This window comes from Athene noctua, chromosome 2, assembly GCF_965140245.1.
Source record: "Athene noctua chromosome 2, bAthNoc1.hap1.1, whole genome shotgun sequence".
Classification (NCBI taxonomy): Eukaryota; Metazoa; Chordata; class Aves; order Strigiformes; family Strigidae; genus Athene; species Athene noctua.
The window spans coordinates 25832471-25859319 of NC_134038.1; the positions used below are offsets into that span (position 1 = coordinate 25832471).

At 43.9% G+C, this 26849-nt stretch overlaps 1 protein-coding gene across 1 annotated transcript in view; it reads right to left on the reverse strand.

Annotated features, from left to right (window-relative positions):
- Window positions 1-21924: 21924 nt before the first annotated feature.
- PTDSS1 (phosphatidylserine synthase 1) overlaps window positions 21925-26849 on the reverse strand; it is a 41396-nt gene continuing 36471 nt past the window's right edge. Inside the window, exon 14 of the transcript XR_012633100.1 lies at window positions 21925-22065. The gene's annotated coding sequence lies outside the window, so the exon portion shown is untranslated. The remainder of the gene's footprint in view (window positions 22066-26849) is intronic.

Sequence of the window (26849 nt, forward strand, 5' to 3'; positions counted from 1 at the left end):
TAATGTGCAAATATTACACCTCTTGCATTCAGGTATTGCTCATATACTATTTTTTAGATGAAAACCCTGGTAGGGTAGGGATTGTACCATATCAAGAACACATAAAATATTAAACCCTTCTCTTCCACAGCTGGATGCTACAGTGTATGTGGTGTCCACCGCTGGGGCCTCCAGCCAAGCCTGGTAATTCACTGACACAATAGATCGGTTGTGGACACTGGCAGCTAGTTAGGCACAGTGTGAAAGCTTCCAATTCCTGCTTTTTATCATTTGATCTCATCACCCCGACATCATTGAGGCAGCATTTTATTGGTGAGCTTTGAAAGCCAGTAAATAACACCGTGTAGAAAAGTGGTATGAGTTAAGCGCTGATAATGCAAGTGGGCTGAGATTTCAAATACCTCTGCAGAGGTAGATAGAGGCAGGAGATGGGCACTGGGATGTTTGCTTTTTTTGTTGGTTGTTTGTTTAAACTGCTGCAGGTTGTGTAGTTCATTTGCAATTAAAATGCCAGAGACCAAGCAGCCCCAGGAATACAGTAATTTTCGACTGTGGCAGTGAAAGGCAAGAATGTTGAAATTTCAGTGAATGTTATTCACAGCCTCTTACTTATCAAAAGAACCATGCTATCTAAAGGTAGCTAATGGATAAAATATGAATAAAGATTAAACTACAAAGGCTAAAAAGGATTATTTAGAGCACTTCCATTATGCAGAGTCCTGACATTAATATTTAGACACTCATGAACACTTACATAATCTCAGCTTATTTTTAATGGTTTACTATCTCGCTTTGTTAACAGGCTGACAAAATGTAATTTAGGACTATAAGCTGTGAGCCCCACATGGAGAAGAAAAGCCTATAATTCACCTTATGCTTTGGCTTTTAAGACTTAGGAGATGATGGCGATTGTATGGCAGAATACAGCTTGCAGGGCAATATTAATTTACATGCCATTTGAGACCCTCAGGCTACATGAAGCACTGCAGAGTGCATTAAAAAAAAAAAAAAAGGAATAAAAGAAGCTGGTTTAGTTACAATTGAACTGACCCGATGACAAATTAATTCATAAAGTAAGGGGAAGAAAAGAAGCCCTGGTTCCATCAGCACGGCTGCGTACCCACTGACTCAGGCACATCTCTGACTTCACTTTGCATTGTTGATTCATTGCTCTAGATTTTCTGACCTTCTCTTGGTATAAAACCGCAGGAAGGGGGCAAAGCATCATATCAATGTTTCCCAGGCAAGTCAAGCAGAGCCAACAGTAAAAAATAAAGGGTTTTGTGTATACTAGAGGAAATCAAGGTTATTAGTTAACGTTTGTCTTCTCCTCATCCAGCCTGAAGTTAATAATTATTAAGCCTGTTTTGAGCAAGGCAGGGCTGGGGCTTGACCTGTGTTAAGCACAGATGTCACCAGTAATTAGTCAGACTGTACCTGACATGCTCCCTGGCGACTGAGTGTGGGTGACAAGCTGCGAAGGTGCAGCTGTAGCACCTGAGTGACTGATCTACCTCTAATTTGCATTACTGCAGCTATTTTCCGCTTGGAGGCACCCGTTAATGTTGTTAGTGGTTTCCTGAGGGAGACCCCCTGACACACTGGATGTGCTTGGGCTCTGAAGTGTGAAGGCAAAGTGCTGCTCCTGCTACCCATGCTCAGGTGCAAGGAGCCAGGCACACGGGTCTGAGGACACCTAGGCCTGGATGCTGCTGCAGAGAAGAGCCCTGGCCACCCTGGGGTGAGAGCTGACGCTGCTGCTGGTCCTGGAGCATGTCCAGAGGGTGACTGGAGGGACATGTCACCTCCCTCTTGGTTAGTCCCCTCAGGAGCCAGTGGCCAGTGGGGATCCCACCTCTTTGCTTGGCATTGTTTGTCCTGTTTGTCTCCAATTTCATGGCCACATGTTTGGCCTTGAATTTACAGGCATAAAAAAAAAGTGTTTGTATTCCCAGTCTAGCAAAGGTTGGCTCTATTCAGGGATTAGAAGCAAGAGAGTGAATATAAAAATAAGATGAAGACAGAAGATATGACTGCACTTTATGCACGGTCAACATCTCTGCCATCAAAGTCAGGTCTATTGCTGCACCATGTTTCCAACCTCCCTCTCAACTAAACTGCAGTGGAGATTCACGGTGGCATGTAAGTCTGACTTTTGGATAACATCTCTGCTTGATATCTCAGACATTGCTCCTCTCATCCTCTTTCTGGAGCTTCTCAGGGAACAGAGCAAGGCTCTGGTTCAGTACCAGCCTCTCCTTAGGCAAGCCCCAGAGCCTGGGCTGCTGGGACAGTCTCTTCTGTACGGATCATCACCAGCGGCTAGCACTTTCTACTTCTCATCCCATTTCATGAGTGTTCTCAATTTGTCTTATGTTGGCTTTGCAAGAACTGCTTTAGTCAACATCTTCACCCACTGTGACTGGTTCCAAGGAGGTCACAGGCATGATTAGAAGTCCTCTGTGTGATCTTCCAGGCATAGGTGTCCTGAGCCTGGCTGAGGTCTGGCTGCATCCTTCCTTTGGTGGAGTCTTTCTTAGGAAAAGAGCCCTCTAAAAGGTGTTCTGTGGTCCCACAGCTTTGCCAAATCAATAACTGAGAAGGTATAGCCTATCTTTATAGGTAAAAGAGGCCTACTAACAGTTGTGGCATGCTGAAGATAGAGGGTATTTGCCTCAGCGTCCAGGAGAATTCTGTGGGGATCCAGGAAAATCTTAGTGGATTAGTCTGGAAGAGGAATGGGCACCCTTGCGGGCTGCTGGAGAATACCCTTCCTCTGAAGATATACTTGAGATTTTCCTAAGATTAAATCAGTTGGGTCATCCTAAACCTTGTCTAAGGGTCATTCAGGCAGTCAGCCCAAGGGTTTGCTTTTGAGAGATGATGTGAGTTGCCAGGCTGCCTCCCTCAGCTCCTGCTGCCAGCAGGTAACATGGGCATCTCCTGAGGGACTGACCATCCCGATGATCCACCACTGCTACAGAGAAGACCATGGGCTGATGGCTCTTTGGTGGTGTAAATGCAATACTGTGTGGTGTATCTACATGGATCTCAACATGTCACTGCATTAGTGTATAAAAATGGCTGGGAGAAAAAAACACTTTCAGCTCTGACAATTATAATTTATTTCCTCAGTCCTCATTATAAAGATAAAATCTACCTCTCCTGCTTCTTCTGATCTTCATCTTTTCTGAGATTACCTGTGTCTTGAAGACATTTGTAATAGGGAGCTGGAAGTCCAAGGTTTAACCTGTGACAGACAAAGGAAATAATTCAATGTAGAACTAACTTTACAGAAGACAGGCATTGCCCTAGTCCTGCAGCCAGAGCAGGCACCCCCATGGCTCTGTCAGAAAAGAGGCATCAGTCAGAAAAGTCTGGGGAGCCTGAAGTGGGATTGCACACAGAAATGGCACCAAGTGGTACACACTGAGAGCTGTAGGAAATAGAAGGGACAGAACAGGTTCTCCACAGATCAAGGACATTGTGAAGAGCATGACATGAGCCTGGAGGGTGGCTGTTGTGTGTCTGCTCAGAGTGTTGCTGGCTTGAAGCAACAGAGAATCATGCAAGACAGAATGAAATCATCAGCTGGAAAGAAGATGGGCATCTCCTGCACCGAAGATTGAGAAAGTGCTTGGGGGACCTTGCTCAGACTGTATGAGGATGTCACCTTGGATGGGCAAAGTGTCAACTTCTCCAGACCCCAAGAGGGGGAGGAAATGCTGCTGAGACAGCCACATTGCTTGAGAAGGCTTCAGAGACAACCATGGTCGCTGGTGCCCTTGTGTCTGGGAGCATGATGCGATGTGACATTACAGAACTGAGCTAATGAACTCCCTCCCCAGTGACAGCAGGGAAACCTTGCAGGTCCAAGCCATGGCAGAGGGCTGTGGATGGCAGCAACGCTGCTGCCTGCCCTTAGACCAGGAGCCTGAATCACAGCAGAAATGTTGATGTTGAGGAGGAAGAGGTAGAAAACTCCCGAGCCTGCACTGACATCTTGGGCAAATATGGCAAATTATAAGGTTTTTCATATGTGCTAGGGCTTCTGTTGTGCTAACAGCAACGTTAGTGGCCTTTTGGTTAGACTGGGAAGGGCAAGAAAGAGGTTGGTGACAGCTCTACAAGAGTTATGCCAGAGTTGGTTGCTGTCTTACGCAGTGGTCTGTGTTAGCCCTTGTTAAGTAGTTACGACTCAGACTCAGCAGAAGTAGATCTCTGCCAATTCTGCTGCTAAAAGAGGTTTCTGAGCAACACCTCTACAACCTGCCTAGATTTTTATATATGTAAATACATAAATGTATCACTCCAGCTCAGGACAAACTATGCAAAAGTCACAGGTAGAGCTTCAACAGAGTTGGAAAAGGGATGTGACAAGAGATACTGGTGATTCCACCCATTTTGCATGGGCTCTTAGGAAGCTCTTTGTCAGCGCTGTTTGTGAAGATGAGCTTGTTTGTTAAAAGTTTGATGCTGCTGTTAATGGGTAAAACTAAAATTTCTCTCCAATCTACTGATATCTCAAGAAGCAACACGGGTTAGCTGGGTTAGGGAGGTTTTGACATGACAGTCTCCTGTCCTTGCTTGATAAATTCAGCTGAGGAATCATCTAAGCAACACTGTACAAAATTATACATATTCCTGTTACTGAACATTTCTTTTGCTTGGGTAGTATTAAACAGGAGAATTGTTTAGGTTTTGTAAGGAAACAGTTATGAAAAACATCAAAAAACTTGGTACAACTCTTTTCCTGTGACTCTCAGGGGCTCTCGAAATCCATAGTAAATAATAATATTTATTAATAATATTTAACATTTACCACATGGTAAATAAGAGCAATGTTAGGCATGCTGTTCAATAATGTTCTGCTGCTGCTTTGAATTCTCATAACATAGCATGCTGCCAGAGCTTTGAAGTAACATAATTTTAAAGAAATGTCTGCTAGTGCCATGGATGGAGGCTTTGCTGTGCAGGCTTGTACCAAAGACAGCAGATGCCAATGGAAACAACCCCATATGCTGGCTAATGGACTCTGACACTGCCAAGGCATGGCTGGTCATGGCTTTGGTCAGAGAAAAGACTAATTCTGCCCTGGTGGCAGGTATTGGAAGGTGTCATTTACTTAATTTCTCTTTTTGTCTCCATATTCTCGATGCAAGGTAGTCCATTAAATATCAGATGATAAATCAAAGATTTGCAAATGCTGTGCACTGCAGAGAGACTTCTGCTCATTTCCTGTGTGAAACTGTTTATTTATTTCCTTCAAAATTTGTAGACTGGAAATTTGGGGGTTTAAATTGAACATAATTCTTCCAACACAGCAGGATAGCCATCATATTCCATACAAAACCATCTGTAGTAATAAAAATACAACATAAAATCCAGACGTCACAATGAAAAAGTCCTCTTCTTTTCATTTTTTAAACCTTCTTCTCAATAGCGACACTGTTCACTTCCCTCTTGCTTACTGGTACTGCAAGCCTGGAAGGGTCTCCCACACTGCTTTAATTTTCTCCTTAGAATATAAAAAAAAAAATTCACTACTGGAGATACATTGTTATCAACCTGCCAAAGAAGAACTTTTCCGTGGCAGGATGGCTGCTTCTGTCTTCTGTCAATCTGAATTTTTAACATCTCTCTATGATGGACTAAGCATCGAAGGATGGGGATTATTTGGGGATGATGCAGAGTAAAAGGTTTCAAGTATATTTGGTTTTAAATATTTCTTTCTTTTCAGCTCCCAGGCCACAGAGCAGCGTGAGGAGCAAGGAAGCCCCTGTATGACTTGTCCCCACTGTGGACTAAAGAGCAGCCCAAGCGACCGCTCAAATGTGAGAGCCCGCACTGTTCACAGGTGGCCTGAACACCTACAGCCTCCTTCCTCCTAAGGTCCTGAGCCCAGCTGTGACATCCCCACAGCACAGGCTCAAAGCTTCACTGAGTGTCAATGGGACATGAGTCTTCTTTGGGGAATGAAAAACTTGGATTTGGGTCCATGAACATCCTCTGAGTCTAGTTCTTTAGGCTTCTGGTCAGCAATTTCGCCTTGGATTTCATGACAAATTTGTCTTGATGGTCTCTGGGTCATTTCCTTGGCTTTACCCACCAGCATCAGGACTGTGGCTAGAGGCAAATTGATTGGCTGATGTCCTTGCAAATGAAGTACAAAGTCATTTCAAATACAGTTGAGAGAAGGTTTTCAGGCTCCTGAGAACAGCCACCTTTCAATGCTAAATGATTCTAGCTTTTGCTGGAAAATAAACACACAGAATCCCATAAAATGTAAGATTGAACTCATAGTTGCTGTTCATAATAAATGATCAATCGAACAAGGAAAATTTTAGCATTAGCTCTGCTTTAATTTTTAAAAAAATAAAATTAGATCAAAGAAGAGAATGGAATGACTTTTCTAACACAGAAATTATAGGGTTGGATTTTCCCCTCCTTAGCACAGACATGGAGTCCCACCTGGGTGTGAGTGCAGTATCAGTAAGAGGAAAGCCTAACTTACAGATTTGGGTTCAACCAAACCCAGGACTGCTGCAATCAGCACGACATTGCCATTCACTTCAGGATGTGCAGACTTTGACTTTTAGATGTACATTTTTCCTTTAAAGTAATTGCATGCCAGTTAATTGTTCGTGTGTGTATGTATGTGTGTGTGGACCAGATGCACAGATTTGTGGACCCCAGAGAATTTCAGGGCTTTCAAAGGATGTGATGTAAAATTCTGTACACTGTATTTATTTCTTCCCATGCAACTGTGTACAATCAGTTCTAATAGGAACTAGACACTTCCTGCACGTCTGTTTTTTAATGGAATCTGCTAAGTTTTATAAGGGCCATATTTAGCTGTACATCCTCTCAACTGTTAACTGTATTAGCCTTTTAAGGAAGTCATTAACTGTTCACTAAACACTCTTCCTATAGTGGTTTTACAATGCATGCACATTGAAATGTGGTTCTCCATGGGCTAAATAGCTGTTCATAGTAAAAGAATCAGTACGTATGTACGTGACTAGAATAAATGAGGAGAACCTCTAAAATGTGTGGCATGATTAGCAAATAATTTCTTCTTGTCTTTCCTCCAACTGCTCCTAACACAAACTTCATATATTTAAACGATTTCCTTTTTCTTACTACTGATCCTCGGACTATTGCTCACGTATCCCAGAAATTATATTTTCAGTTACATTTCTGTTTCAGCTTGAAGGAGAGAAATTATTTTCACATCCTGACTGGTTCAGCATTTGCAGCTGAAACTGTTTTCTTCCTTGCGTCATTCTGGACTAGCTCCTACATTTCATCTCACACTGTTCTGTTTTGCTTTCCATGTGCAAAGTGGAACCATCAACTTTCAGCCTAAAAGGTCTATTTTAAGATGAAGGGGAAATAAAATGAGGAAGATCATTAAGTGAAGTCTCCATGAAGTTCACTGCACTTCCTCTTATGAAAAAAACCTGGAGGCTGCCCCTGACAAATATAAGGTATGTTTTAATGTAACTGTACAGTGAAGACCTTAATCCTTGAACCTGTCACAGTCCTGCTCTGTGAAGTCTGCATAGAGTTTACATGGGAGTTGTAAATCAGAAAGATATAGCACCAAAATAAACAGTCTGTACTTCCTATGGGATAATGGTATTGTACTCTGCCAAGCTGCAGGTTTGGTTTTTGATGTACCTCGTATGCACTTGAGTAATCAAATGTCAGGAAATTAGACACTGCATTGCTTTCTTCACTTACTTGCATCTTCTTCTTTTACAAAAGCAACACCCTCCACCCCCATCCTGCAATTCTTCTTTTCCAATGTATATGTTTTCTTCCTGTGGTTTGTCGTTCTTTCTTCCCCTAACCAAGACTGGTGGAAGTATGTGAGCAGGTGCCCAAACAATTTCAGACATTCCCATGTCAGGAAAACTTCCCTTCCAGACTCTGTGGGACTCTGCAGCCCCTGGAGAAACCTTGACAATGTGTGTGCTCAGAACAGGCTAGTAACTAGCCTTTGGGAGGTATTCACGTGTCTACATATGGAGGAGAAAAAGAAGAGAAACATGAGTAACATCAGTTAGACCAGCCCAGCGGGTACTTGCAGTCAGTGCCAGGGTTTCTTGGCTTATCCCAAGACACTGGTGGCATTGTGACTTTAGCCTGACTTGGGATTGCTCTGATGTGCTCTGCCCAGTGGAAGGGATGGGGGAGTGGGAAGGAGGTGGTAGAGGTGGTAGGTCTCATGTTCAGTCCACCTTGTGTGCTTTCACAGGCTCTGTGAAGCCACGGGGCCACACCACATCCTTCTTCCCAAAACTGCAAATCCCACGAGTCTGATAACTGGGAAAATGCAGAGGGAAACATGGAGAAACTTCTTAGAGAGTTTTCCCTTCATCTGCATTTTTAGGAGGTGTGACCAAGCTTTCAAGGTTGTTAGCCTAACATTTGGCATCCATTTAAAAAATATTTATTTTCAATGTCCACATAAACAGGATCATCTTTTTTTGCCTCCGTTCTGAAAGAAAAACAAGTATTGAATTATGTTTCTAAGAAGCTAACAGAGAGTGAGTGTGTACAAAGTTGTACGTGTCTGCTCCCCATAAAGCTCTGCTGTGCTCGGGTGTTTGTAGGACTTGGTCCTTTATGAATGAAAACAAGAGAAATTCGTTGAACTCAATGTGCCTCAAAACAAAGATTCCTGAGGAATAATGTAAGAACAATGAAAAGAGAATATTTCAATTTTTACAGAAAGTAATGGGAAAAACTACTTTTCAAAAAAATCCCCAACCTGCTTTTCTAGAAATAGTCAGAGCTTAATTTTTCAAAAATTCTCCTACATTTTGTTTTGCTGTCCAGGGACTACATCCCTCGATGGAGCAAGGAAAATGTCAGGATGGCAATGTGTGCAGCAGACACAATCTGAGTCACGCAGAAGAGCTGTCATCTGCACGTTAGGCTTTTTGAGGGATCCCAGAGGCCTCATTTGCAGCTTGGACCCCACCGAATGAGGCCCTGTGTAAACTCCCTGAGACATGCACAGCCAATTTACTTTTAAGAGCAGAGCTATATGAGTCGTTATTATTATACAATAGGAAATGGATGCAGAAGGTACGGTTTTGATTAAGGAGCAGTTTACCTCTATTACATGCAGGAATAAATGATTGTGCAGAGAGTGGGGCAATGGGGAAAACAGCATTTCTGATGGAGAACTGCAGTCTAAAAGCCAAAATCTGGTGTTTGGGGTAAAGGCAGGTCCCTTTCACTGTGGAGATGGTGGAGAAACTGCTGCACACTGACTCTTGGGAGTTGCAGAGAATCAGAGCGCCTTGCTGGGGCTCCTTGACCAAAGGCTTCTGACAGTACTCATCACCAGACCCCTGGGGAAACGGCAGGCTTGGTTACAAGAGAGGAAACAAAACATAACTTTTTGTGATGGAGGAATCTCACCAAGAGACTTTTGCAATTTGTGCTGGGACCTCCTGTTCAATAGGTTTATAAATGACCTAGACAAAGAGGTGGGCAGCAAGGTGAGAACATTTTCTGGTGATAGCAATCATTCAGGATAGCAAAGCACCCTGCGTTCCCCAGGGTGAAGATATAAAGTTCAACCTGATGCATAAAACACATCAGATAAACTCCTGAACATATATCTCCTAGTGGCAATGCTGGTAGCTCTAGACTGCCAATGGTGTGTTGTACGTATAACTACACTGTAAATAGATTTATTTCAATTTATCTTTTAATTAAATTCATGTCTGTAAACTGCAAAAAACAAACACTTCCTGGGGACTCATAAGAGCTGTGTTGGATGGAATGACATTCTTCAGCTTTGAATCAGATCTTGCAGCTAGTGAGAAAGTATGATTAAGAAAGAGTAAAACATCTGGAAAGCAGCTGATGATGATGTCCTCCCAGGGGACATAATCAAAATATCCTCAAAGAATATTTTTGTTGCAGAAGCAAGGCCAGTGTTGCACACAGAGAAGTAATTTTTCTTGGGAAAATAAAAAAGTGTCCTTGTCCAAAAGGCTTTTTTTTTTTCCTGTCCGCATTAAAATTTAGGGAAAAAAAAATGGAAACAGTAATTCCTCCTTTTTCGGACAATGAAAATAAATGCTTACTAATATCTCCATATTTAGACAGGCCAGCATACTTGGGGGATATAGTCACTCATTTGGTATCAAGGGCTCCTTTGTTTGCAGAAGCAAAAATAGCATTTGAACAACCCTCGTGGACACTTCTGCCTTCAAGCGTAACGTGGCTGTAATACAAAATTGCAGTGATTCAAACCCCCTTTGAAATCAATGTCAAGATCCAGCTCTTTAAAAAGTTGCTGGAAAGGCCGACTCTGGCGGGGTTTGCAGGGTGTTTAGGTGAATGTCAGCCAAGTCCCCTCTGGTTCATCCCCAGAGCTGTGCTTCTGGGCTGTGCAGCAGCTCAGGCAATGGCCAGCAACCTTCCGGCAGGACAGCCCTCATTAGCCTTGCTTCTTAATTGGACAGAGAGATAGCTGCACGTCAAAGTTCCTTTCCACAAAGGAAGAGTGACCTGCCGCTGTCATCTTTAAGGCCTGAATTCATTTCCTCCCTGGCAGAGCCAGTCTTGCTCTCGTTTGGTGACACAGGGCTCGGCTCTGCCCTCCATCGCCATGTGCTGCATGGGACGGCGCAGCGCCAGGCACGTCAGACTCCAGCACAGCTCAGCCCAGGATGACGAGCAGAAGCAGTGGATGCTTGAAGGAGACCTGGGGCAGTCTCTTGGCTGGCCCCCTGCCATCCTGACAGAGCCATGCCCTTTCCCACCCACTCTGTGCCTTGTCTTCTCCCTGCAGGCTATAGCCATCCCCTCCAAGATGCTCAGTCAATCCACCTTTTGCAGCATTTAGCCATCCATGTTATCTTCAGATGTATCAGGGGAGAAGCAATACTCCTAGAGCTCAGTCTGCTCAAGTTTTTCTCAAAGACTTGTTCTGAGAAAGTGAAGATTTCATAGTGATGAGTTGTAGTAAATGCCTCACATCAGGAACAGCACTGGACAGCTTGAGAATTAAGAGACTGAAAGCCCTATATTTAAAAAGGGAGCAGAGAGAAAACCATCTAGGTAATGCCCAGACTATTTCCCTAACCCCCATAAAGTCCAGTTCTGGAAGGCTCTGCACAACTTAAAATACATTTTGTGAGGAAAGGTATTTACAAGCACGGAGGTAACTGGAAAATGGGATAAAATGGTAGATATAGAGATTTTTCTTTAATAAGGAGCCGATGGTATGGATGATGGAAATTTTACGGATCACAGATCTCATCTGTCTGGACTTCAGTGAACCAAGTGATGGGAGGACACAAGGGGAATTATTTGTTGAAATGGGGAAGATGGGATCCCAATGAGATATCTCAATGAGAAAGAAAAAGAAATAGGAAATGGGAAAGTATGAATGGTGAATGAAGATATTAATGTGAGAACTGTTTGGGGTTTTTTTTAATATCTTCATAAATGGTCTTAACACAAAACATGGAAGTGGCTTAAAAAAGTCTGGTTGTGACACAGAGCTCCAGAATATTGCCAGGCTGGAATGGGATATTGGATGAGGAGAACAAGGTGACTCTTCTGAAGGCACAAGTAACAGATGGGACTTAAAGAAGTGGAATGAAAAGTGGGAATTCCGGATTTCAGGAATAACAAATGAGGATTCCTACAGTAACCCAGGAACTAGAAGAAATAGAGGAAGGGAAAGATGTAGGTGCTTCAGTTATTGTCAGGCTATAAAACACCAATGCAATGTAACAGACAGTGCAGTAAGTAATGAGACACTTCCAGTAAGAATGGGAACTGTTGATACTGTTTTTCAAGCCTCTGGTAAGATGTAACCCAGAGGTACATGTTCAGTTCTGACCACCAGTATTTGGAAAGGATGAACTAAGGCTGGAAAGAGTGCAAGGAGCAGCAGGCCATGTCTAACTTGTCCAAACCAGGAGGACTTCAGTTCCTGGCCTCAGTGCATGTGCCAGGCGCATCCTCACCCACGGCAAGGCAGGAGCTGGCCCCACACACCCCTCCTGTCCCCACTGCAGGTTTTGGAGCAGTGAAATCTGGGAGCACAGTCAGGGGAGATGCTGCACAGCTGGGCAGCTCCTTGACTTGGGTAATGAGGGGAATGACACCTCAAAAGCTTCCTGAAGAGTATTCCCAACCCTTTGGCTTTTCTGGCTGCCCCAGTCTCCTCTTACTAAACTGGACCACATGGGGCTGGCTCCTCCAGACTACCGAAGCAAGGCCTGGGCAGCTGCTGTAAGTCCTTTTCTATCTATCCAAGGACATGGAAGCTGTGGATTAGCTTCCTAGTCAGGGCAGTTGGGGCAAAAGAAGATGATGAGCTTTAAGATAGAGCTTGATCCATCTAGTAAAGGACTTTAATGAGTTGTTGGACTACTTCTCAGTGACCTGGGAGCCCCAAGTTCCTAGGAAGCTATAGGCTCTGGTTTTTTTCATCCGTACAGTACCAGCTGTGTTCCAAAGCATCAAACAGCTGACCCTTGGAGTGTTGTGCAGACCTACATAAATGCTGGCCAGTACTGTTCTGAGATACTAACCATTGATGATGGCATTTAGTCAATCATTGCTGCACTACAGAAGCAAAAGGTTCCTTCTTATTCTTGAACATGAGTATTGCCTAGTTCTGTTCTATTTCTAGGGTATTTTTCTCCAGTTTTATACATTCCCAAGGAGAGAGCTGGTGAATCAAATAGCTTTAAAACAACATTTTTTCAGCATTATATTTTTCCAATATGTCTTGTGGGTAGCAGTTGCTATTACCAGCCTCTTGTGCCTGCCTCCCTGGGATTTGTTTTTCCCCTCATAGTATTAATTTAATAAAATCCTGCCATTACCTGCAGTGTTTCCGAGGTGAGTCAAGTCATTTTGGTGGGATCTCAGAAGCAGGCATGTTCAGCTGCAGCAATTTCTGGCACATGACAAGGACCACATTCCAACTTGCCAGCAGCAATTAGCTTCGCAGTGTGAAGTTAGCCTCCATAACAAGGTAAGGGAAGTGAGAAAATGGCAAGGAAATGGGAGAGTTGCAATTCAAAATTTCGGGTAGTTGGAGCCATCTGAGATCCCACGCTGTGAAGGTTGGCCGAGATATCTATTAGTATGGCTGCATGACTCAACACTTTGGTCCCTTTTCACAGCCCCATGCAGCTGTGCTGAAGTCAGGGACAGTCCACATGGCTTCAGTTACTTGGAGTTTCAGGATTTTTGCCTGAGTTTCAGACAGTTACCAGAATGTAATGGGAAATGTGATCACAAGGAGTCCGGACTTCGTAGCTTTCCTATTTAGTTAATAAGCCCGTTTATTTAGACTTAGCAATTTCCTGTGGTCTACAGTGTATTTCCAGAGAGGAAACTCAAGTGCTGCTGTACAACTGCTCTCTACATGTACCACCAAAGAAAGACAATATACAAGCCACTTTCATTTATTTCACAATTCGGAAGTAATCGCCCTCCTTTGTAGTCATGTGTCTTTTACTCAAAGCTCTCTGTGTACTTCCCCTTAACACAAAGTCACATTCTGCTGCTAAAATTAATGCTTTCTCAATACTGATCTCATGCCAGAAGACCTGGTAGCATCACTAACACAGAGCCACCCACATCCATTGCTCTCTCCAGCCAACATCTTTCCAGAAGGAGTCAAACCTGCCCCTGGCTGCAATCTGGCCTGGCAGAGTCCATTCCCCAGCACCCTACACATGGCTCCTAATCAGCTGCTTTGCCTCCAGCTCCTTAGCAGTGCACTCACACTGTCTTATTCCACATACAGGTACCAAAAAGAAGAATTGAATCAGCCTGTCCAGTCAAGCTGAGTGTAGGACTGATGGCCTCTTGATTTCCAACCATGAGTTAAATTCCCATCTGGCACGACAGTGACATTTATGAAAAACAATAACAAACTCTCAAAACTGTGTAGCATCCCGTTGCTGTCCAAAACAATCCACTTATGAAGAAGATGCATCATCATTCAACACTGCAAAAATAAATAGAAGAGGAAAATCAAGTGGGGTACGTTACAACTGGTTGCCAGCTCCAGGCAGCTCACGCTGTGCCATCAGACGCTCTCAGAGTTCATCCCTATAACACCGATTAAATCAGTTGTCAGTAATCTGGCTAAAGATGGCCCATGGGGCCAAATTAAAACAGAGGAAAGAAAATCACAGCAATAAAGGAAAGTGAATCCAAGATAATATGCATAACAACAAACAGTAAGACACCTGGCTCCTCTTTTCAGCACCATTAACAGTTATTTCTATGTGATCATTACAGGTGTGTGTGCAGAATGCATCAAACAGTTGTAATCCAAGTTCTTGCAGAAGGTTTCAGCTGTTAATGCAGGCACTGGTGAAAGTAACCCAAAATGCTGTGCTGTCCTCCTGCGCTGCTGGCCCCACACGAGTCTACGCCCTCCAAAGCACTGGGCGGTTTGGCTTGGGTAAGTCCGGGAAGGGATCTGGAAAACATGTTCACAGAGATGTTATTTAAGGGACAGGAATCCTACCAGCAAATTTGTGGTCAGATTTTATTGTAACATGCATATTTATTGTTTACCCAGAAAATTGACTAATTAACAGTTCTTCTTATAGCCACAGCAACTGAAAGTATTTATACTGTCCAGGGTATGCACACTGACTCTGAAGACAAGCTACAGTCTGCATTTCTAGTCAAAACTGTTCACTGAAGTCCTTTGCCAATGGGGTTTTTGGAGCGAAACAGTATCTCTGTTCTTCCTTTGGAAAGTCTATCTCATAAGCCCTCAAAATCCCATATCCTCTCCTGTTTTCCCTCTTGTTCCACATTGTGTCTGCACATGCTGCCACCAGGACTGGTGGTCCCTTGCCTGTGGCTGTCAGTGATGACGGGGGACTGATGGGAGCAAGTGGAGCAGTTGCCAGCTGATGGGAAAAATATTGCCCAGGTCTAAGCACCTGAGGCTGGCCCAGCCATACTCATGCCTTTATAAACAAACAAGACGCTTAATTCAGGTTCGTTATCAGTAGGGTAGGAGCAGTTTAGTCCCCTAGAAACTTCAGTGGGCTGATGGGAATGATGCCGAGCCCAGCAGGTCCTGCCTCCATCCATCCCAGCAGCCACAGACAGCACAGGCTCGCCCACAGAGGCTGCTATGGCTCAGAGCTGGGGATAAGCAAGCATGCCAGTGGACTAGAAATTGGAGAAATATTGACAGATGGATGGACTTTAATTTGTGCAGACAAACTCTTATGTCGCTGTATTGAGGGTGATTGTGTACTGTTCCTGCTTTTCCAGTTAGTTTGAGGTCATTTCACTGGAGAGTGTTTGTTTTCTCTCGTGTGGTTTTTTGGGGTTTCTTTGAAGCATGGGCTGGGGGGTGACTTTTAACTGGCTTTTAAGGTTTCCCAAAGGGAGCTCCATGGGCGGAGAGTCCAAAGGCTATTGAGCAGCACTGTATGGACGCTGTTTTATACACATGTGTTAGCAATGGTATCCCACCACACACATCTGAGCAGGCTGTCTTTCATCCGCTCTTCCAAGCCATCACAGCATTTTGTTTCTGCTTTTAGTCAAGGAAAATACAGGAATAGTTTCTCCTGAGAGCTGATGGTGAGTCTGGAAGCTGGGCTATGGATCTAAACCTAAAGCTTCATTTGGTGCAGAAGTCCAACCAAAAGGAAAGTGACATTAGAAGAAACTTGTCCTGATACTATCATTGCTGTCTCCTTTTCATCCCAGGCTAAGGGTTTGTATTTAAGCTAACTCTACACTCTACATTTTGAACTGCCTTTTTGATTTTAACAGGGTTGGCAGGGGAGGGAAAAACTGTCATAAATTGTTTCCCCATCCATTTTTTTTTAATGAAAAAAACTCTGGAGGAAACTGTTTTACAAATAAAAAATAATCTCCAATGAAACTAGGAGACCCACCTAGTCTCAGTTTCACAATGATTTCTGGAGCAATCACTCACACACATAAAAAATATGGGTATAAAATGCTGCAGAGAATCTGATTCTGGAAAACTTAATCTAACATGTCATGAAAAGTATGTTTATATTAGTAATGCTAAATATATATATATTTATATTTTTGTATATATTTACATATATATAAAATTTTCAGGCCAATATTAATGCCCAGAATGTTAAAAGGTGGCTCACTGTGTCCATTTTATGCAACAGAAAATCTGACCAGAGATTGCTGCCAGCTTCCTCAAGCTTAGGTCTGAAATCACCTTCTCTCTGTTTGCAAATGCCTTGGGAGACTTTACTTGAGAAGAGAAGATGTGAAACAAAACCCGGCTTGTAAGACGTTAGCATGTATTGGCTCCAGAAGAGAAACTACAATGACAATTAGATTTGGCCATTGACAACGGAGCAGCTAATCACTGAAGCTAAAATCAGATTACCTGAAATGAAAGTCTGTTGCCTGGCTGCAGTTGAGTTTCAGATGTTCTTATTTTAAGTGTACCGAGAGGAATTGCAATCCTGTTATCCAAACAAGGACCAAAAGCCCAAATCAAATGCCAGACAGATTAAACAGTGACTTCCCACATTCCCTCCACCACATGCGCCCATCTCGCTGCTGAGCCCAGAGCTGGGCACTACCCCTCCTCAGACACCTCGTGCTGGGTGCTGCCTTCGGCTCTCCACCAGCGGCATCTAAGTCAATTCACAGCACCCAACCTTCAGGTCCAGTTTGAAAGACGATGTAAACCAAAGTGTCTCGGTATCTTGTCTTGTTGGTCTCTGGAGCTTTTCCACTCTCTGCATTCACATGCTGATTGCAGGATTGCACTTAAAATTCGACAACAAATTTTATCCTCTGCTGGATACCTGAGCCATGGTCAGAGGTGGTGTAATATCATGTTGTCAAACATTTGGGCTCCTTGGTATTTTTGCAAATTTGCTCATATTCAGCCAAAGTTTGCAGAAGGGTTTGAATGAAAGGTCAGTGAAAGAATATCTGCATATTGTAAATCTAATAATCAGGAGAGCTGTAATTTGTTTAAATTTAGGAAAAAGCCAAAGTAAACTCTTTAAAGAAATTGCTCATATATTTGAGGCTAGCAGTGGGGTAATAAAAACAGAAATTATGTACATAGGACCTATTGTGGTATAGAAACTTAACCTCAACATATTGATTGAGGCAGTCCTTGTCCCTGAATTAATATACGCCTATGAGTGAGTATTTGTTTTAGGAAAGTTAAATAGAAAGGCCATGAATAAATATAAGGGCTGAGATGAAATAGCCATCTGGACTACATTAGACCAAAATGCGTAATTGAAGCAAAGAGAGCGTATATCCTTTGATCCAGTCACGCACAACTGAAATGAAAGTAAATGGGCAACTCCTCTTATCTAATCATTGGAGAAGAGTTTGCAGCACATGTGAGTGAGAAGGACCGCTGGATGGCTGCAGCTGGGTCCACCTCTGCAGCACAAGAACCCCAAATGTGCCAGCCACAGGTATCCTCATGCTGGCTGCTATGACAGGGCCAAGACTCCAGTGTAAGCCCTAGATGGGCTTATGTTTAAACTGCTAAAACCAGGCATCCAGCCTCTGCACCTCTGCCATTTCTACAGAATTAGCAGCAGAGCCATATGTCAGGGCAAGCTTGAGCTCAGCTCTTTGTGTAGCTGGGAGAGAGTGACTTCACAGTGTCCTGCTCTGTCATGGCAGGAACACCCGTGCAGTGAGCCAGGGCAGGCAGCCGACCAAGAAAACACTGATCCCTTTTAATACATATTGGTCTTGCTTGCATTGGCACAGAGAGGGGACATGTTGTTGTCCCTCTGCCTTGAAGTGTCCTCCATTTGATTAAAGGTGAGAATATGGGGATGGGATTGCCAGAAACTGCTAACAGGAGTGAGAGCCCATACTTCCAGAACCTGAATTCTACCACAGACTTTGTACCCAGGTCTGCCTTGGGGCTGGCACTGGTGTTCGGGGTGTGCAGCCGTACTTAACACTGAGGCAAAAGAGCAGGCAAAATTGATGTCTTCTGAATAGTTTTGTAACCTACTATTGAAATCCCAGCCAGCTCTCAAACAAGCCAAAGACTAATCAGAAACTGCTTCAGCAAGCTCTGCTTTCCTGAGCACCACCATCTCCTCATCCAGGCAATACTCTGCCCATCATCAAATCAAAGCCTGGAGTCAGTGGCAATGCCTCCTGGCCCCTTGGTCTCTTGGTCAAAGGTGTCAGCCAGCCATGACTGTCAGCCAGGTCTGCAACCAGCCCTGGTCCTAGGTCAGTAGGCTTGTGCTGGCAGAAAGCTAGTGTGTAAACCAAAGAACACCAGAAACTTTTCCCTGGTGTAGCTGATTTGGCTCATGTTGATGTTACTATCCTAGTAGACCACTGAGCTTTTCCAGTAGAGCTATACCAATATCAGGAGAGCTTCTCTGCCAGAACAAAGGTATGCCTGGAGAGACACTCTCAGATTAGACTTCTCCTCCAGCTTTCCAGCTGAGCCCTTTATGCCTGTGGTGCTTTTGAAAATGGTGCCCTAGCCCTGACATGCATCCTAAAGATGCTCTGCTCAACTGAGCCTCAAGGGTTGACCTCCCGAAGTCTTAAAATGGTGATACAAACCCCCTCAACAGCCCCTGATCATGTCATCTCAAGTAGGAATCGTCAAACTAGTAGGTGTGATTCTACCAGCATGGTAAGATCTCCATACTAAGGGACAATGACATTTGAAGGCATGGGCATACTGTTGAATGAGTACCAAGGGGTCTTGCAATCAGGACATAGCATGGGGCCAGGAGACAGAGGCATCTGCTCGAGGCCCAAGCAGGAATAAGCACCCTGTTGATTTGGGGATGGGCAGCACTTTGCCTGGGCAAGGAGATGGTGGTGCTCAGGAAAGCAGAGATTGCTGAAGGCGGTTTCTGATTAGTTTTTCACTTGCTCAGGAGCTGGATGGGATTTCAACAGCTGGTTCAACCACAGTGGCTCAAACTGTCTCCTAGCAGAGCCCGGTCTGGAGTGGGGGGAGAGGAAATTCTGTTGAATCCAAGGAAATAATTTTTCAAGACCCTGTTGTCAACTGCCAGCTTCTTGAATAGCTTTTCCATTTCTTCTGTGTTCCTCAGTTCTGTGCCTGTGGTTTAGTCCCGTGTTTAACGTGATGGGTTTGGGAACAGGAAGAATGTAGAGTCAGCTCTTTTGTGTTGAGGACAACAGGCTGGATAATAACCTCAAAACAGCTCTGTGGCCAACAGCATAATACTATCTAATAATTTTTCCTCATTATTTTCCCAGTTCACAGAGCAAGAGAAATTATTTTCAAATCTTAATACACACACACACACACATATATATATATGCATTTTCTGACACTGCAACATAAAATATTCAAGTGGAGAGGGAATATTTCCCAAGTTCCATTATTTCCCAAGCTCAAGCAGAAATTTCTTAGAACAGTTTGTCTGACTGCCATTATGTAGGTCATTTCATAGTTCTTATGGGATATAGATAATCATTCCAGAAAAAGAAGGTGCCAGTGCCTGCCAATTTTGGGAGAGAGTAAGAAGTTTTTAAAAATTAAATTTTTTAATCCTTGAAAAATTCTTCATGAAGTGAATTCCAGACTGAGGCAGTGGCAAAGTTAGCTGAGTAACTGAGAGATGTGTCTGATATGCCCCCACTTAAGGCTACCAAAATTGTACAGTGAGTCCCGTGACATGCTGGTCTCAATGGATGCTTTCTGGTAACAACCATCAGTCAAGTTGAAGCTAGACGCTTCCTTCCAATTAGGTAACTCTGTATGCCAGGCCCTTACATACAAGCAAAGACACAGCAATACAGGGAGGGCAGCTGAAAAAATATATTATGCCTTTGAATAACAGCTCTGAGTCCTGACAGCTCCCTTATTTAAATCCAATCTCCAAGCTGGCAAAGGACTTGAAATAACTTTTCTGTCATGGGCTGTATCCAACACTGTCCTGTCCATCCTCTCACTGGAGGATATCTTCCCTTTGTGCTCAACTGTTTGGAAGAACATTCTTCTTTTTCCATTTGCATTTCACCGATTTCTTAAAACTTACACAAGAGTTCAAGAGGAAAAGAGGATACCCCATATCCCGGGCACTCACTCTTTCCCACGCAGCCTGGCCACCCTCCTGCACTGTCCATCTGCCAAGCAAAACTCTACATTGCAGAGACACAGCAAGGGGAAAGATTTTGCATGAGAAACAGTGAATTTTCAGAGCAAATACCATATTAATATTTGTCAGGAACAAAAAGTACAGTTTATGGCCACGTGCAGCTGAATTTAAATTAGTTTGCACAGCTGAGTTAACCTTTATCCCTGACGGGGGTGGGGGGGGCGAGGGAGATTTAGCTTAAATGGGAAACCCCAGGTCAGATTTCTCCAGGTAGCTCCACACACTCCCTTACTGGCCCTTTCAGTCACACCACAGTAATGTGTCACTGGCCACCTCTGTAACAGGGGCATTTGTAATGAAAATGCCGTAGTTCAGGACCACTACATTGTTCTCCAGACCTGAATCCAAGCCCACCTGCATTTGCAAACCTACAAGGAAAGCCCTCTGTGCTCTTACTTACCCAGACTTCATTGTGGCTCAATGAAATCCAAAAATACTGTCTGAAAATTAGGTCAGGGTGACCTATCTAAAACAGGAAGGGTGAAGTCAGTGGGTGAGGCAGATCTTTATAATGATAAACAAACACAATTGCTACCTTTTGTCCCATTTCCGAGTCAGTCTCAAGGTCTGCAGTTTCTTGTCAGGAGATGTGGGTTCAAGTTCCTGCTCTGTCCCAACTGTTCACATTTCTGGTGGAGATGGTGTTCTCTTTGGCTGCTCTTAGCTGTATTTATCCAGCACTCACAGCATCACTGCCCACCCCTGGAGGTAGCTGATTCTGTGCTTATTGAACACAAGATCCTGTTTCCTTCCTTCAGGCTCTGGGAGTTTTGGAGAAAAACTCAAGCCTGACTTGGGGCTCTGTGCTAGGACTTCCCATCGCTGACACGGTGCTGTGCGTGTTAGGCTGGAGAGAGCCTCTCTGCCTGTGACAACAGCTGAGCATGCTGCTTATTGTCACCCTTCCCTCGTGGAGACGCTGAGGGGAGCCCAGGGGGTCTCTGATGAAGTTCAAACTCTGCAATTTCCTTCATGATTCAGTGAGGACCAGCTGGAGATGCTACGGGCACACTGTGAGAGCCAATTAGCTGATGTGGGCTCACTAGTGGTCAAACATAGGCTGCCAGAGGAAAGATTAGGGGATAGAAAAGAGGGGGGATACCATATGTCTGGAATTTGTTCTCCTTCCATCCCTGTGCCTGTTGGCTGACCCGAGTTTGAAGGCTCTGTACGTGTACCTGGCCACCAGCTGAGAGCAGGAGCGGCAGATGGGCTGTGACATCCTGCAGTGCTGGTGGCGTGCAAGCTCCACGGCCGTGCAGGAAGAGCAAGTCCCCTGCTTTCTTGGCATGGATGGCTCCTGCACTCCGGCCCAGCTGGCTCAGGAAGGCAGCGGCAGCTCCGCAAGGAAAAGGTCCTTATGTGGCTGTAGGCTGAGGAAGCTGATACAGATGTCCCTGTTGAGTTGGTAGGTTTGATGTGACTGGAGATACTGAGCTGTGATGTTAGTCGAGTGTCACGGTGTAGGTGCCAGCCTTGCATTAAACAACTCCTTCCCCCCAGTGAGAAATTGGGGCTTAAAACAGTTGGATACTCAGATTGTCTGCAGCATAAGGCAATGTTGTAGTTCATTGTTTGAAACCTAGTAAATCACGAGCATAAATAGGTAACCTGAGTAACTTGGCCTTAGATTCACTTAAATGGATGGATGGATCCATCTCTGGTAAAATTCCCCCAGCTTTGGTGGCCTTATCCTAGATCAGCAGCTGTGCACATCTCACTTCAGCTCTGTGACAGCAGGAAAGACTGAAGCAGGCTGTGACGGAGGAGCTTCTCAGGATTTTCAGTCTGTCCAAGGCCACTTGAACATCAACTGGTTGCTGAAAGTATGTGATGTCTTGGGGAGGAAGCTGGAAGGCAGGTATTTAGTCCTTGGTCCCTAAGCAAGAGAGTAAATACAGGATGGCAAAGAAAAGTTCTCCACAACAAAGAAAAAGGGGAAGAAGAAGTCAACTTGTACACATGTTTTTTATATTGAAATGCACTTGTCAGGAGCCATGAAACCAGCACTTCACTAAAAAAGCAGAAGCCATGAAGGGTTCATTTGCTGACAGGCTCAGTCTCCTGTGGCTGTTGAACTCGAGACCTACAGGGAAGTACAATCATTTATACTGTACAAAAACACACTGGGCTTTATCATAGCCTGTCACAGGAATACAGACACCTACAGATCCGGGGGTGTAACTCTGATCAGCAGGCAAGACTAGAAAGGCGGGAAAACTTCCCCAGGGGAACTGAAGGCAAAACAGCCCCCCAACCTTCAAAGGCAGCTTAGCAAAAGAAACAGATCCCACAAGCTGATTTCTGTAGGCACTGCTTATCATACTGGAGGCTTCACACTTTAAAGGCTCACTTCCTCTGCAGGGCTCACAAAACATCAGTATAATGATATTTCCCCCTCCTCCCCAGTGTCAGTCATTGTCTTCCAGGCTCCCATATGTTTTATCCAGACTGTAAACACTAACCGTTTTTGGGCTCTTCTGCAGAGTCACCCATTCAAACGTAGCATCCAAACAATAAATAACTGCAAATCACTCCTTAAGTTTGTTTTCCCAGTGCTGTCAGAGTTTTTTAAGACCCTGTAAAAAATCAAGTGAAATGAATGGTCCTGACCCATGGGCAGCAACACCTATAGTTCATGGTGAGGGAGCTGTTAACTGCAGCCTGTATCTGCTGTTCTCTCCTCTTCTTTTCCATCCGCTCAGGTCACTGTCTGTCTGTCCTACCATGGTTTGTCAAGCCACATCCTCTGGCTTTCAGGCAGCCAGTGGGCTGGCAGACATGGCATGTGAAACCAGGCAAAAATCTTGCTCTTCACCACTTCACATGCATCCCCATGCACGTGCACACACAAAACAGGACCAAACACCAATAGTAAGTGTACCCTCATAATTTAAGGCTGGTTTTTATCTGGTGGTGCAGGTAGTATCCCTGATAATATGTTTTCAAAATGCCCATAAGGTCTGGGCATGCACAGCTCTGCATCTTTCTGAGTCATCTTTCCATTAAAGAAAGTTGAAAACCCACTGCTTTATATATTATGTGCAGAGACAGGCAGAGCAGATCCTCTGTGGAAGAAAAACAACACAAGAAAAATAGTAATGTTTGAGGTGATTTTACTCAACATATTAAGAACTATATTTCTGATAAAAGATAAATTGCCAGCATCTGCAGATGGCGTAACAAAGAGAACCTGAAATGCCTGATATTAGCATGCATGTTGGCTCAGTAAATTATCTTTTTTCTATTTTTCTATCTTTGGTCCCTGCCTATCCACTGCATTACTTTACGCAACAACAAAATGTTTTCTAAATAAAGCTCCAAGCCCAAAGACCCCACACTAGGTAAATTAACGGAAGTAAACAAGCAAGCAGCTAACTGGAGCTAATTATATATCTGCCAGCAGCCTTGCTTTTAAGCATCTTACAGGTGAACATTTTAATTACTTAATGTGCTCTATTGTTCTAGAATTAGATATGAGAAAAACAACATTGATCCAATCCTTTTTTTATTTTTATGCACTGGAGTTGGAAGGCAAGTGGCTTTGTAAGGGGATTATGTGTGTGTTAATCCTCCTTAGCTATGATAAAGTTCTCTGCTTCCTAGTGAGATTGTTTAACCCTCTTCTAACAGCTGCAGCTAGCTCCTAAAGAAAGAAGCTGGAAGATGAATTACACCTTGAGAGAGCTGAGAGAAGAAAGAAAGGTTTGTCTCTTATCTTTTTCCATGCTGAATATTGCTTATCACGCTAGTAGGAAAACAGCCTCAAATTTAGCAGGTCCTGTAAGAAAGCTGGTGAACAACACGTCCATTCCAGCATGGATCCCTTTGTTTCCTCTTTGATGCTGTAACAGGCTCACAGTATCAGCAGCATCCTAAAAGCACACCATTGGGCTCTTCTCCTCTTGGGTGACAAGTAATTCCCATCCCATCAGATGGGAAGTATCCATTGCTGGAGTACAGTATCTTTGCATTTGGAAAACAGCATTACACTGTGAGGACCAGCAGGGGAAAGAGATGGATGGCTCACATCAATGGAGCAGCATGGGACAAGGGCCTGGACTCATCCTTTGTAATTCAGGCACTTCCAGGAGGTCCTGCAATGGTGTAGTTACACACCTGCTGCTGGCAGTGGAGGCTCCTTCAGAGGTCACCTGTGACTCCAGAGGGTGATTAAAGCATCTACAACCTCCCTCGCTCTTTGAAGGTATCTATTGAATATTATTTACCAGCAAGGAAGCCTACAGGGACTCTGTACCTAATTTAGGCTCTTCCATCAATTGTCTCAAGTCAACACAAACCCAGGCATCCCATCCTGCTGCTGGAATGGGAGAGGTTGGCCGCTGCATGAGGGGAAGTGATATGGCTGCTGAGGGAGTGGCATAAAAAATTGTGAGAGGAGCAGAACAGAGGCTGAACCAGACTGTCATGGGACACCTCTGTCACTCACTGAAAGCTGAAGCCTTGTGGGATCACATTAGATGGAAGGACAGAAATGAGCCAGGAACTCAGCTTGGAAACAAAAGCTGTATTTTGGTTCCTTTTTCTTTTCACTTTAAAACAGTTGGCATCCTCCTATCAAGTTCAAAAAGTAATTAGTCCTTGATGAAAGATCTCTGACATGTCAAGGCAGAAGAGCATGGCTGATGGAAGCAAACACCAGGGCCTGGACAGGTTCAAGAACATTAAAGAGCAGAAATTGAAACAAAACACGGGAAACGGCATGCCGCAAAGGAGATCAGCTCACCCAGCAATTTTCATAGATGCAAAACCAAAAGCATGAGGGCCTTAAGGTCCTGGTACTAGCAGCAGGACTGTGCCAAATAACCCACTTCTACAAATTGCAGTCTCGTTACGCAGGTGCAAGAAGGGAATGCATACCTGGGCACACAGACCCACAGTAAACAGGCTTCTCTGCAACTATGTGGAGGTGCTCATTGAAACAATAGAAGATTTAAATTTATGTGTCAGCCAAACTCATACCTTTGGGCTCTGCAGACATGAAGGTCTTCAGAGACAACTGACATTTCAGTACTTGGTGCTCCAAGTGATTTATATCAATGTATTTCTGAGTCAGCATTTTCTTGAAAATACCATGGCTATTTGGCATGAAGTCATGGCCCGTGCCAGTTTTAAAGGCCTGTGGTGCATAAGTACTCATAGCCATCTCCATAACCAAGCTAATAAGAGCTAAATTTGAGATTCACTGCTGAGAGAGACATGGGAGGAATGTGCTATCAGCTAATTACAGCAGCTTTTCTCTGAAAGATTCTCTGGAAACTTGCTAGGGGTCAGATGGTCAGATAAACAAGAAGCAAGTAATGGTCATTGTGGAAGCCCACAATAAGGACAAACTTGCAGTAAGCTGAGACAAAACTGATTTGGGCTCATGAGAAATGGATGCACCCAAAGGAAGCAAAAGGTCCAAAATAACCTCACCCCCCAAGACAGATGTGGAGCATCTCAATAGAGAGTGTGGCTCTGCAGGGAGAATGGGTACAGCACCTTCATGTGGTCAAAAAAGCAGCAAGGAACCCGTGAGATCAAAACACTGTTTACCATGTTATTTATTTTAGAATAGTTCCAGCTGCTTTTTCTTCACATATGTGGGGGAACAGTCTTCCAAAGGACTAAGGTTTCCCTTTGAAAATGGTTCCCATTCAAACATAGGATGAGAACCCCACTCCCAACCTCTCCCTGGCTGCTGTCCCTCCTGCAGCCCTGCTTCAACCAGGATTGCTGGCCTTGACAAATGTGAAGAAGGCAAACCAGCCTGTTTCATCCCTTGGGAAGTCAAATGTATTGCACCACAAGTGCTAACAAGAAAAGCAGAGAGTCACTAGGTTGGTTCAGAACCACAGTGCCCCAGCATGCCTTGGAGATCCAAAGATCTTCTATTTTGCCCTACACATGATGACCTACCTTTAGCAAACCCTAATTTTAAATCAGCAGTCAAGGTATTGCTCATGAAAGCCCATTGGAAAAGATAAGTAAATTGAAGTAAGCCAGCAAAATAAAATGAAGACCAGAATATATGAATGGAGCAGGGGTATCACCTCAATCCCTGTTCCCTCTTTGTGTAACACAGTTTGGTTTCATTTTTAGGGATTAAGAGATGTGGATAACATTCTTGGATTTACTACAGAAGCTGTTTTTTAGCACATCCCATGATAATTTTCTGGTAACAGCATGGGAACCAAAGGTCTGCGATCTTACTCTTCTCTTTGTCTTCAGTTTCCTGAGGAAATGTAGACAAGTCACTTACCCTCTGTCCCCATTTCTAATCTTTAACATGAACTTACTGGCCACCCTGCATCAAGCAATGTCTTATGCTTTGTTTTAAAGAAATTCTTTCAACATGGAAGCATCGCGAAAAGAAAACTCTACAGCATGAAAGATCATTACTGGTAATCATGTTACCATCCCTGTGAGCAGCGCCGGGACTGAACAGCATGTGCTGTCGAAAACTGAAGTCAACAAGTGGAATGCTTCACTCTGAGAGATATTTTAGGTTGTTTAGAGAACATGTTACCAGGAAATTGCAATTCAGCTCTATCTGGTTTCTCCACCCCAGTCTCTGTCCTGCTATTCAAAATGCATTTTAAATGTGGGCAAACAAAATGTGCAGGTCCGGATTTGGGATCCAAATATGGCAAAGTCAGC